The sequence below is a fragment of the Rhincodon typus genome, chromosome 1 (genome assembly GCF_021869965.1).
Source record: "Rhincodon typus isolate 14 chromosome 1, sRhiTyp1.1, whole genome shotgun sequence".
NCBI classification, from domain to species: domain Eukaryota; kingdom Metazoa; phylum Chordata; class Chondrichthyes; order Orectolobiformes; family Rhincodontidae; genus Rhincodon; species Rhincodon typus.
In genome coordinates, this window is record NC_063332.1 from 52,221,566 (window position 1) to 52,227,565 (window position 6,000).

Sequence of the window (6,000 nt, forward strand, 5' to 3'; positions counted from 1 at the left end):
ACTGATATCCTTGCAAGGAGGTTTTCTGATGTCACTCAGGAAAGTTTAAACTAGTGTGGCAGGGCATGGGAACCAAAGCAGTAAGTCAGCATGAGGAGTGATTGCGGAGAAGGTAGAAGTTAAGTTAGGTAAGTCTAATAGGAAGAACATGCAGGTCCAGGTTGCAGGGCTGGCAGTCCGAAGTTTATTTATTTTACTGCAAGGAGTATAACATGTAAGGTAGATGAGTTTAGAGCCTGGATCAGTACATGAAACTACAATGTTGTAACCATTACAGGGACTTGGTCGTGAGAAGGACAGAACTGGCAGTTCGACATTCCAGAGTTTAGATGTTTCAGGTGTGATAGAGAGGGATATAAAAGGGATGAGGGAATTGTACCAACAGTTCATCCAGCGAGGCCATATGGGTAGAACTCAGAAACAAGGAAAGTGTAATCACTGTGATGGCATTGTACTTTAGACCCCCCAATAATTAGCAGGAGATAGAGGAACAGATATGTAGACAGATAAGGAAAGATGCAAAAACAGAGTTATTTTAGTGGGTGATTTTAACTTCCCAGATATTGACAGAGACTCCCTTAGTGCCAGGGGCTTAAATGGGGAAGAATTTGTTAAGTGTATCTAGGAGGGGTTCTTGAAGCAATACATAGACATACAAATTCGGGAAGGGGCCCTACTGGACCTTGTATTGGGGAATGAGTCTGACTGAGTGATTGAGCTTTCTATAAGGGAGCATTTTGGGAACAGTGATCATAAATCCATAAGTTTTAAGATAGTAATGGCTAAGGATAAGACTGGTCCTCAGGTGAAAGTGCTAAACTGGGAAAAGGTTAGTTAGGCAGGAACTGGAGAAATTAGATTGGGGGGAGGCTGTTTGAAGGTAAATCTGCAACTGACATGGGAATCTTTTAAAGGACAGTTAATCAGAGTTCAGGACTATCATGTTCCTGTGAGAATGAAAGAAAAGGAATGTAAAATTCAGGAACATTGGATGACAAGAATATTGAAAGTTTAATCAGGTTTTTCTCCATGGTCCACAAGATCATAGAATCCTTACAGTGTGGAAACAAGTCTTTGGCTCATCAAGTCCACACTGACCCTCTGAGCATCCCAGCCAGACCCATCCCCCATAACCCACCTAATCTATACACTACTGAATACTATGGGCAATTTAGCATAGCCAATCCACCTAACCTACACATCTTTGGACTGTGGGAAGAAACTGGAGCACCTGGAGGAACCCATGCAGACACAGGGAGAATGTGCAAACTCCACACAGTCACCCAAGGGTGGAATTGAACCCAGGACCCTGGTGCTGTGAGGCAGCAGTGCTAACCATTGAGCCACTGTACCACCCCATAGATAATTGATAAAAGTCACACGACACCAGGTTATAGTCCAGCAGGTTTATTTGAAATCACAAGCTTTATGAGCATTGCTCCTTCATTAGGGGAAGTCAAGTAAAGTTCAAATAAATGTGTTGCACTATAACCTGGTATCATGGGACTTCTAACTTTGTCCACCCCAGTCCAACACCGGCACAGCCACATCAAGATAATTCATGGCCTGCCCTCCTTCAGTCTCCCGACTTCACTCTCACGTGATCCTCCCAAAAGACTCTCCATCAAATTTACATGAAAGATCTCATTTTGAGCAAAGTTGATTGGTAATGTTTACAAAAAGGCAACAGATGAAATGTTATCCTCTCTGCTGTCAACAGGTGGGAAATTAACTTGTGACAGAAATTTGAGTTAAAATCCATACTTTAATGTCTTGGAGAATTATCAGTTATCAGTTAGAAGTCCAAGGTTTGGCAAATTGTACATTAGTTATAGAGGCATTTTATTAACAGATATGCTTGTGTAGATTACGTGGATAATAGTAAGCACTTCATAAATAGAAGAAAAAAGAAAGATTTAAATTTATATACTGCATTTCCTGACCTCTGAACACCCCAAAACACTACACAGCCAAGAAAAGACTTGAAATGTAGTCACTGTTGCAATGGAGGACATAAAGCAGTCAATTGTACCCAGTAAATTCCCACAAACAATAAATATATAAATGACCTAATAATCTGTTTCAGCAATGTTTATTGAAGGATGCAGGATACCAAAGTGAATTCTATTGCTCTTATTCTAAAACATAGGATTTTACCTGTCCAACTGAGGGCAGACAGGGCTTTGGTTTAAACTTCCAACAAGGAAAATGGCACTTAAATCAATGCAGTACACTTTCAGTATTGCCCTCTGTTGTCAGTCTAGATGGAAATCCAAGCCGCAACTTTTTGATTCAAGGGTGAAGAGTGTTGCCATAAGTATTATGAAATTATATCTGTTCTTGTTTGTGAGAAAAAAATATTAATATAATGGCTGGATGTTTTATAGTCCAGTTCAGTAGGAATGTGGCAGATATAAACTGTGGGAAATGCAATGTGTCAGACTTATTATGGAAACCAGAGCAGGACACACACCCAGCCCCGAAAATATAATACAGGGATAGCCTAGACCTTTTATATTTACTTAAAGGCAAGTGTAATGTTTTGTGTTCCAGATGTGATCCCCACTAGGCTTTTATCAAAAAACGCTACTTAACTGCTAATCATCAATTGTTCCAATATAGGCAGCATCCCATAAATACATCCTTGGCAAGGCAAGGTAAAAAAATAGTTAAGGTTCTCACATGCTGCCTATCTCCAGTCCAGCAGAATGAAATACTGAAAGAATCAGTTTGCTTCCTTTTATTTCTAAGAGGAAATCTTTCGTCTAAGAGTCTAGCTCAGCAGCAGCAGAAACCTTCTCACTAACAGAAAGCTAAACCAAAAAAAAACCTTACTGGGTCTGTGTGAGCCCTAACCCTGCCAACTCATACTTCTTTGTCCTTAATTAAAAAAAACACCCAGGGATACCTTCAAGCTGTTTACCAACTATCAGTACCACTGTGGCAATAGCTCTCTGCAAGATAAGCAGGATAGAACACATCTCTCTTAAAGGCACAGTACAATCACACACTCCTGGCAGAGGGAAATCTCCCCATTATTCCAACTGACATGGAATTCCTGCCCATCACCAATTAAGTTCATGACTGAGCCAATTGACACCCATTAACCTTGAGCCCATTGCAAGTTAATTATGGCTTGATGCTGACTTGATGGTGATATGGGACCCACACAGGTCTGCCAACTCTTTGGAAGACCACCTCTCAAAACTTGTCATTTTGCCAGTGTCCACTCAGAGGTGGAGAAATGGATGTAATTCCTCACTATCAGACATTCTGTTCGACAAATGAAGGACATTGGATGGAGGAATGTCTGCTAAAAGAAATACTTCAATACCTTCATCAAGAGCACTACCCACTCTCACCCCGATAACCATTGTTTGTCCACAAACTCCATCCTAGTTTCAATACTCAATGGCCTGGGGACCCTTCTGACTGATGGGTGAGAGTACAATTTATGAGGTGCAGTAACAGATTGTGATGCAGATTTAATATTTTCCTTGTCTAAACCAAGCCTAAGTCTAAATAGAAAGTAAAGTAGGCTGCATTTGAAACCAGGGCACAGCCAAGAGAACGAGTCCTAAAAAATGTTTCAAGTCAGTGGTAGAAAAGGAAATTGACATCCTGAAAGCACAGAATAATGGATATCAAATCCCCTAGCATGGTATGGAAAGTCATTGATCTACTGTTTGAAATCACACTTTTTAAACAGCTGTCATTCATAGACAAAGCAGTTGCAACACCAATTGGGCATGCTGTGAAAATAGTCACAACAGTTGGTAACAAGGGGTTACACAGAGTCAATATTTCAGGCTTCTTTGAAGAGGGCCAGAAAAATCCAACATTGACTCGAAAAGTCCTAGAAGATGTGTTGCATGTGAGAGTCAACTTTAAAATTCATTGCTTAGAATTGATGCCCTACAGGCAAAAGCCACAAGAATCAATAAATCAGTTTGTCAGTAGATGCCATAACAAGCACAATAAATGTGACTTTTCAGCGGTTGAACTGTGGGAGCAGATAATCGATTTAGTGATTGCCTCAGCACCTATTAAAACATTTCAGCAAGACACCTCAGAAAAAAGGTAAGGTCACAGCATTGATTCACTGCTAGCACATGGCAGTAAATATGAAGCCACAGTAACTGGACAGCAACATCCAAAAGCTTTAAATGCAGCAAACTACAGTCAAGACAGAATAAGAAAGAAAACAGTGCAGCAAGTCTCGTCTATCACGTTTACCAGGAAGTTGTCCTTCATTTCAAGCTTTGTGCAAGGTGTGAGGTATGAAAGAACACTGGGTGCACCTATATAAGAAATCTGGCTCCAAAGATGCAGCCAGAGGTTATAGTGGGATAAAAACTAAACAGAAGACAGGACAGCCATGTAGAATGGGCACCAAAGAGTGATCTGCAAGAACACATGCTGATATATGAGGTTCATAGCAAATCAGATCTGAGTCAAAACCCAGAGTGGGACAACTTTCAACCAGAGGATGAACAGTCTTTCCACACTGTGAATGTAACACATTGTGCAGACTAAGTCAAAACGTGGAAGCTTCTGCCACAATCAACATCATTTTCCTAAAGAAAACTGGCAAACATTCCTTCAAAACCAAGATTGACACAGGAGCCAGTGCAAATATTCTCCAGGCTGAATGCTGAAGGGCATATACCTGGATCGTTGGAACATAATGATACAATCAACAGCACGAAATAAACTGCACACAACGGGTCACCATTCCCTTGCATTGACACAGTAACAACAGAGTGCAGCTATAGCAATTCGACATGGAAACCTCAACAATTTTATCCGGTAGACCCAGTTGGACCAGCTATGGCAGGACTACCATCGTGTACAGCTCTCAACATTGTGACAATCCATGAAAATTTCAAGGTATTCACACTGACAGAAGGGGTGACACGGTGACACAATAGTCAGCACTGCTGCCTCACATCACCAGGGACCTGGGTTCAATTCCAGCCCCGGGTGGCTGTCTGTGTGCACTTTGCACTTTCTCCCCATGTCTGTGTGCTTTCCTCCAGGTTAGGTGGATTAGTCATGCTAAATTGCCCATTATGTGCAGGCTAGGTGGATTAGCTACAGGAATGCAGTGGGTCTGGATGGAATGTAGAATGCTCTTTGAAGGGTTGATCTGGACTCAATGGGTTGAATGGCCTGCTTCCACACTGTAGGGATTCTATCCAATAAGAGGCTGAGAATGCTTACACTAAGTCTGTCCAGGATTTACTACAGTTTTACCCAGAGATGTTTAACACCTGAGGAAGTTTTGAAGGCAATGATGTATTGCACCTCAGAGAAGATACAATTTTGTCAATTTCAGAAAATGCAACTTCATTGCAAGAAAGAAACATATGCATGAAACAGATGACATGGAACACAATGGTATCACTCTCTGTGTGGATTGCCACAAAGGCTGGTTTAGGTCAATTAGTGCATACAATCGGGTTGTCCAAGATGTCCTACCTCTCCCTAAAGAAATGCCCACACACAAGATTCCAAGACAAGAAGAACGGAATCCTAAGTTCACAGGAAATAGATTCTTCCCCAAGCTGGACGCCAGATATGGATATTGGTCAGTACACTTAACCAAAGAACCTCAGGAAGTGCCTTCCTTCTGAATCCCATTTCGAAGATATTGTTTCCAGAGACTAATGTCAGCCGGGATATCTCTCTGCCTCTTTTGGACAGAAATGTGCCTGCACATGTATGCATTGCTGATGATATTTTGATAATGGCAAAACCCAAAAAGATCAGGATCAAAACTTTCACTCACTCATGACAGTAACTTAATCTGAAGAGCTTGTTTTCAACAGTAAGAAGTACCAGGTGAATGTAATTCAGATCAAATGCTTTTGTTCTTTATATTCAGGGTGTGGAATCAGTCTTGACCCAGATAACGTCAAAAATATAAGACAAATGTCCAGTCTGCAAGACAAAGAAGTCAAATAGATATAACAAGGTGTAGAGCTGGATGAACACAGC